Below are 8,479 nucleotides of genomic sequence, written 5' to 3' on the forward strand. Positions count from 1 at the left end.
ATAAGCTGGCCTGACCAAGCTCATACTTTAAATGTCAGAATCTCCTTAAAGAAACACAAGAATTATTACAAAATTACTACACAATCCTAATTGAACTAAATAAATGTATAATGATCAATATCAATTTGGTTAATGACACCCAGATTCTATGGGATACCACCAAAGGTTTTATTAAAAATAATGCAACTGAATTTACATCTGGGTTGAATGAAGATATCAGAATTGGAAATGTTGCTAACTGTGTTAGAACGTTCTAAACAAACACTCTTTTCAGACCAGGTAGGTATTACTCTTTCCAAAGTTAAGACAGCATTTTATTTATTGATAAGACAGAGAGCAGAATAGCCATCCATCGAGTAAGACTCAACCATTACTTCCATGGTAATTGTCCTAGTTGTTGACTGACCAACAAACTATGCAGTAATGATCAATTAGCTGATATAGCAACTATTGAATCTGAAACAGAGGAATACCTATCAAAACCCAAATTAATCAATCAAAGATTCTCCTGCTTCTATAAATAACTGTACACTTTTGATTGTAAATCTACACCAAACCAGACTGACTAGATTCAATCAGATCAAGCCTTAACCGGTGATAGCAGACACCTGCATAAATCAATGAGCAGCTGCTCTTGCGATCTTTGTCACGAAGCACACCTGCACCACTTGAGTTAAAAGTTCAGAATTTGTAGGCTATATAAAAATAATTATGTTCAAATTGAAAAATCATTCAGCTAAATAAGGAAGATTTCTATCATCCTAATCGAGGTGTAGATTACATTTCAGCTTTTTTTTAAAACAAGTGTTTGAACTTGTAAACAAGGCTGCATGGGATTTCTTTGTGCAGAAAATGAGAATGTTTGCTTTAGGTATAATTCCACGAGCCACTTGTGGATGTGGCAGCTCCAATGCAGTTCCACCCCCGACACCATCAAAAACAACCTCTGTGGATGTCGCTTAAAGCGGATCTGATTGAATAGAGCCTTTCTAAAATAATTAAGAACTCTTCTTCTCTTAACAGGGGAAGCCATTTGGGAGCCCAAATCTCTCTCAATGAACTCAAAAGGGCAATGGATAGCATGATAAAGGAAAATCACCTGGAGGGGACAATATTCCTCCTGAGGTCTATTTAACATTTTGGAATCAATTAGGTCCACTATTGCTCGAAATTATTAATACAGGTATTCACAAGAGTTCATTTAGGAGAGATGTGAACACAGCACAAATGTAGCTTTTATTTAATAAAAAAAAGGATAGGATGCCACCAGTGTTCTCATTATCGCCCCCTATCTTTGATGAACACAGATATTAAACTGTTTCCCTAAATGTTATTGTCTCGTCTCGAGACTTATTTACCCAAATTGATCCACACGGACTAAAGTGGGTTTGTTAAAAAGTGTTTACCTCTGTCGACTATTACATATCTTAGATGCGTAATCAGAAACAACAGCTATTTGGGCTGTATTATCTCTTGATACAGAAAAAGCATTTGATCGAATAGAATTGTAATATCTATGGTCTATTTTGGAACATATGGGAATTGGCTCCAATTGTTCAAATAATATATGCCAATCCCTCAGCTGTAGTTATAACAGGCGCTATCTGTTCTGCTTCGTTCAGAGTCACTAGAAGCAGCAAACAAGGCGATCCAATTCAAATGAATCTAACCAAATCAGCCCAACTGTCTCTCAAGGCCCTGATGGAGGACTCCCTCTCTACTTATGGAATCACAATCATTTCCTATTTAAAATATTTGGGACTATATATATTTCCTTCTTTAGATAAAACCATTACCAGAAACTTTAACAGAATCCTCAAATCAATTCAATGTGACCTCAGTAGATGTAATAATATCCCAGTTGCTTTAACACCAGCAGAAGATCTACTGTTAAAATGAATATATTGGCACGACTGAATTCATTTAGTTCAATGCTTCCCATGGCTCCTTCTTCTGGCTATTGGGATAAAAAGATATATGACAACTATCCCGGATAAAATGTATACATTTACAAACAGGGAAGACGTAGGAGAACTATCCGTTTCAACATGTAAAATGTTGTATTTTCAGGCTTGAGCATTTATCCCCATCCTTAATTGGTTTAGACATGATTCTTCTGCCCCCTGGCTGAGTGTAGGGATAAATAAACCATTTAAACTAAGCTTTGGTCCTGTTATTGTTCACACAATGTCTATTTGACGTAAAATTGAAAACCAATGTAACTGGGAATCAAAATGGCATGCTCATACTTCAATATTCCTCGATAATCTGGAGGATGCCCTTTTGCATTACCACAATGGTCCAAATGTGGAATCCGTACCCTTATCGGTGTAGTGGTTTGAGAACATACCAAAATGTGAGAGATACATACACATTACCAAGCAACTTCTTTTTCTATAATATTTATAATTTCAGTCAGATATGCTGGCCTATGGTGTCTCTTGGGAAACCCAACTACCGAAACTGCCAATGATGGGATTTATAAATAAATAATCTCCCAAAAAGACTATTTATAATATATAGACAACTTTTGGAAAGCATTTATATTCTGAGCTAGTCATTAAAACAGTGTGGTCCACAGATCTAATTGAATCTTAACAACCCTTTAACTGGAACAGAATATATGACCTTCGCATCCCATAATCCGAACCATCAATTTATACATTTTAAATTTGTTCACAGGCTGCATTTAACACCAAGTAAACATTTTACAATTAAATTTGCCCCATCTCCCAACTATTCACTGTGTCACTAAATTAGGTAGGAACATTCCTTCATGTGATGTGGGAGTTCCCTGCAGTTCCCTGCTTCTGGGGCAAGGTTACAACATTCAATGCTTTCCATCTATTGTTACTTAACGATGATAGTCCTTTGAGTCTCTCAATCCATCCCAGAAGACTACTGCTGGTAGGCAGCACTGCTGCGAAAAATAGTTGGCTCTAAGATGGCAACCACCTCACTCTTTCCCATTTAACCCGTGGATTCAGTTTTTCATTTATCCTTTATTTTACCAGGTAAGTTGACTGAGAACACATTCTCATTTGCAGCAACGACCTGGGGAATAGATACAGGGGAGAGGGATGAATGAGCCAATTGTAAACGGGGGATGATTAGGTGACCGTGATGGTTTGAGGGCCAGATTGGGAATTTAGCCAGGACACCAGTGTTAATACCCCTACTCTTACAATACGTGCTATGGGATCTTTAATGACCTCAGAGAGTCAGGACACCCGTTTAACGTCCCATCCGAAAGACGGCACCCTACACAGGGCAGTGTCACTCACTGCCCTGGGGCATTGGGATATTTTTTTAGACCAGAGGAAAGAGTGCCTCCTACTGGCCCTCCAACACCACTTCCAGCAGCATCTGGTCTCCCATCCAGGAACTGACCAGGACCAACCCTGTTTAGCTTCAGAAGAAAGCCAGCAGTGGTATGCAGGGTGGTATGCTGCTGTTACTAGAAGTTATAACATTATAATTATCACCAGCGAGAATGAATGATGATTGTCAAGCAACAATTGAGGCCTGGACCAATATACTTGATTCTGTAAAGAACAATCTCAGCTCATGCCCCACACATACAAACCAATGTTACTTTCTTTGCATTCAGGCCCATGGGGAAGGGGTGGTACAGGGGGGGTCTCTGGTAGTTTTGGGGGTGAGTGCAATAAGCAACCCCGGTTACTAGGTGGGATGGGAAGTGGTTGGAGGCATGCTTTCTTCGGGTGGGGGTTGGGGTAGGAAGCATGGTTTCCAGCCGGGAAGAGAGGATGAGGGCGGGTGGATGGATGGGGACCAGAGCATGTGAGGGGAGTTGAGCGGTTGGAAATCCCGCTCATGGAGCAGTGCCTTTGAGTTCATTTTTAGAATTCATTTTTATAAACATGAGTTTGGCCACTTGGTGGCTTCAGGCTCATGCGATGGTGCCTGGAGAGCCGGCCCGCAGCGGAGAATATCCTCTCCACACTTGCAGAGCCACTGGGGATGCTAAACACACTTTTGGCCACTCTTGCCAGACTATGCAGAGATGCAGAGTTTGTATTTATTTTTCTAAAGGTTTTTAGGCAAAATAACCTAATCAAAACAAAAGCTCCTTGAACGTAGGCCTATTGGGCCAAAATCAAATATGGCCTATTGTGTAGATAATAGAATGAAAATGAACAAAACGTTTAAGAGATCTGATCCTTAGTTTATAAATACTTTGCTACAATGACACACTTAGTTATCTACCCACCTTGTTCGTTTCTTTTAGCATGTGCATGTATCATGCTGTTGGGATACGTGTCTTTTCAGATTTTATGCATAGATAATAGGTAATAAACAGTGTAAAAACAAAGGGGAGTGTCAATGTAAATAGTACGGGTGGCCATTTGATTAATTATTCAGCAGTCTTATGGCTTGGGGGTAGAAGCTGTTAAGGAGCCTTTTGGACCTAGACTTGTCGTGAAGTAGCAGAGTGAACAGTCTACAATTTGGGTGACTGGAGTCTTCGACAATTTTTTGGGCCTTCCTCTGACACCGCCTAGTATATAGGTCCTGGATGGCAGGAAGCTTGGCCCCAGTGATGTACTGGGCCGTACTCACTACCCTCTGTAGCGCCTTACAGTTGGATGCTGAGCAGAACTTTTTGAGGATCTGTGGACACATGCCAAATCTTTTCAGTCTCCTGAGGGGGAAAAGGTGTTGTCGTGCCCTCTTCATGACTGGCTTGGTGTGTTTGGACCATGATAGTTTGTTGGCAATGTGGACACCAAGGATAGGCTGTCTCGTGGTTGTCGGTGATCAGCCCTACCACTGTTGTGTCGTCAGCCAACTAAATGATGGTGTTGGAGTCGTGCTTGCCCACACAGTTATGGGTGAACAGGGAGTACAGGAGTGGACTAAGCTTGCACCCCTGAGGGGCCCCATATTGAGGATCAGCATGGCATATGTGTTGTTGCCCTTATCATATTGGGGCGGCCAGTCAGGGAGTCCAGGATCCAGTTGCAGAGGGGGGTGTTTAGTCCCAGGGTTCTTAGGTTAGTGATGAGCTTTGTGGGCACGATGGTGTTGAATGGTGAGCTTTAGTCAATGAACAGCATTCTCACATATGTTCCTTTTATCCAGGTGGGAAAGGGCAGTGTGGAGTGCGATTGAGATTGCACAATGATGATTTAGTGTCCACAACTAAAGAATCATTGTGGAATCTCAATTGCACTCTAGTCTACTCTCTTCTTTAGTTGTGGACACTAAATCATCGCACTCCCCCTTTTGCTCTTGGTCCTCATCTTGTAAGTCACCTTGATTTAGCACCTGTGTGTTTTTATTAATTTCTTTATGAAAATATTAAGCAAACTCTATGACAGTAGCTAAGGCAAGGGGCTATAGCAGCATACAAGTAGACTACAAATGCATGCTGGGCCGGTTTTGCCCTCAGCTCCTGAAGTGAGCGCTACTGGAATGCTACTGGATCAAACTTGGAGCGGGTGAGAAGGCCAAATCTCCAGCCTCACTCCACGCTACAGTCAAATTGGGCACGCTCAGCTCCAACTCTGCTTCACTCACATATCTGATGGGGACTGAGGTGGGAATCGCTCGGGGTTATCTTTGTATGCTTTTATTTTGTTTTTGTACCTTTAACCCTCTTTTGAAAAAGCAAAATTACCAAACCAAATTGGGCTCCTTGACAATTGATCCTTTGTACACTTTACTGTATATGATTTAAAGGGAAAAAACAAATTCACTTGTGTCTGCAAGTATGAATATGTTTATAAATCTCTTCGCAATAAAGCGTTTCCTTGGAGTTATGCCAATGACTGTATATAATGGACTAAGCCATCGATCATGAGACGCCATTCATTCCTTTATGAAGACTCAATGGCGAACTGAAGCCAAATGAAGTCGGTTAAGATGGATATTAATGGAGACATAACATGCACAGTTTGAGATGCTCCAAGAAGGGACGTTGCAGAGAGGTTTAGTGCTGCCTCTCTCATTGAGTCATTTAACTTGAAGGATGACCGGGATACTGCAGGCTGTCATTAGCTACAACATTGTCCTTATAACTTCTTATGTGTGTGATTTTAAAATAATCGGTTTAAGCACATACATATGGTGTAATAGAAGCAATTATTAGTACCATAATTGTCATAGATTTTTATTTTATTTACACAAAGATTGACCACGAAGATTGACATTTGTCCATTCACTATAATGGGGGATCCTGTTTTCTGCCTTGAACTTCCATGGCTTCAATAAGAGGGGGCAGTCGTTCTCCTCTGGGTCAGGCACAGATGGTATGATTTACATGTTTTCATATTTTCATATTGTTGACTGTTATGAATGAACAATTATATTTGCGCCACACAACAATGACACATTTAGTTACTGTACCCAACAGTGATTGAGAAGTGATCATGTTATCAATGTTATATGAATAACAAACCTTTCCTGCATTTCAAGAACATGACGTTTCATTCTGTACTACTGAGTGAATACAATTGACTGTTATTGACGTACGGACGGAGTGTACTGTTCTTCTTATCCCTGTGCGTTCCAAATGACCCCCTATTTCCTTTATATTGCACTACTTTTGACCAACAAATAATACATTATATAGGGAATAAGGTGCCATTTGGGACACAGGCCATGTTTCATCTCCAGCTTTAATACCCCAAATCACTCTAATCCACTGTGTTGCTAGTCCATGTGGCACAACATCAAAGCACTTTAATTACTGTTCTATTTTTCACACTTTCTCCACTAATATCCTAGTTGCCATATTTGATCATTAGGGCTTTCTTTTAAACACAGTGTTCGGTCTACATTTTGTAAATATTGAACTATTGTGTTTCATCTACATCTTCTTCGCTCCTTCAGTGGCTTTCCATCTTTTCTCACCATGTTAGCTAAAATATGGTTATTATTAGCACTGTAGTTGTATTTGGTAAGATGACTTCTTCTTGTTTTTCATTTATTGACCCATGCTGTTGTCAGAAAAAATGTCAGAGAGAGAGAGAGGGAGAGAGACCAATCTGGTCAACAAATTCAGAACTCACGTGGTCTTAAAATATTATCCACTGTTAAGACAATTAGATCCGGAAAGATGGAATTAAGATTAGAATGAATGGTGGATTGGTCACTGTGGGTGAAAGAAAGAAGAGCACTTGAAAAAGAGGAAATTAGGAATATGCTGTATGTATAATTATTTAACTACAGGTACCATAGATATGAGCGAAAATAACTGTAAGTAACAGTAGAAGTATTGTTGTCTGTTAGTTTACTCCAATCACGGTAGGGATGGTAGAGATGGTAGGGGTGGTAGAGATGTTAGAGGTGGTAGGGGTGGTAGAGATGGTAGGGATGGTAGAGATGGTAGGGATGGTAGGGGTGGTAGAGATGGTAGAGGTGGTAGGGGTGGTAGAGATGGTAGGGATGGTAGAGATGGTAGGGATGGTAGAGATGGTAGGGGTGGTAGAGATGGTAGAGGTGGTAGGGGTGGTAGAGATGGTAGGGATGGTAGAGATGGTAGGGATGGTAGAGATGGTAGGGATGGTAGGGATGGTAGAGGGGGTAGGGGTGGTAGAGATGGTAGGGCTGGTAGAGATGGTAGGGATGGTAGAGATGGTAGGGGTGGTAGAGGTGGTAGGGATGGTAAAGATGGTAGGGATGGTAAAGATGGTAGGGATGGTAGAGATGGTAGGGATGGTAAAGATGGTAGGGATGGTAAAGATGGTAGGGATGGTAAAGATGGTAGGGATGGTAAAGATGGTAGGGATGGTAGGGATGGTAGAGATGGTAGGGATGGTAAAGATGGTAGGGATGGTAAAGATGGTAGGGATGGTAAAGATGGTAGGGATGGTAGGGATGGTAGAGATGGTAGGGATGGTAAAGATGGTAGGGATGGTAGAGATGGTAGAGATGGTAGGGGTGGTAGGGATGGTAGAGATGGTAGGGATGGTAGAGATGGTAGGGATGGTAGGGATGGTAGGGATGGTAGAGATGGTAGAGGTGGTAGGGATGGTAGAGATGGTAGGGATGGTAAAGATGGTAGGGATGGTAAAGATGGTAGGGATGGTAGAGATGGTAGAGGTGGTAGGGATGGTAGGGATGGTAGAGATGGTAGGGATGGTAAAGATGGTAGGGATGGTAAAGATGGTAGTTTTGGTAGAGATGGTAGGGATGGTAGGGATGGTAGGGATGGTAGAGATGGTAGAGATGGTAGAGGTGGTAGGGATGGTAGAGATGGTAGAATGGTAGAGATGGTAGAGGTGGTAGAGGTGTTAGGGATGGTAGGGATGGTAGGGATGGTAGAGATGGTAGAGATGGTAGAGGTGGTAGGGGTGGTAGAGATGGTAGGGATGGTAGAGATGGTAGGGATGGTAGAGATGGTAGCGATGGTAGAGGTGGTAGGGATGGTAGGGATGGTAGAGATGGTAGGGATGGTAAAGATGGTAGGGATGGTAGGGATGGTAGAGATGGTAGAGATGGTAGGGATGGT

Source organism: Oncorhynchus nerka, linkage group LG14 (genome assembly GCF_034236695.1).
Source record: "Oncorhynchus nerka isolate Pitt River linkage group LG14, Oner_Uvic_2.0, whole genome shotgun sequence".
Taxonomy (NCBI): Eukaryota; Metazoa; Chordata; class Actinopteri; order Salmoniformes; family Salmonidae; genus Oncorhynchus; species Oncorhynchus nerka.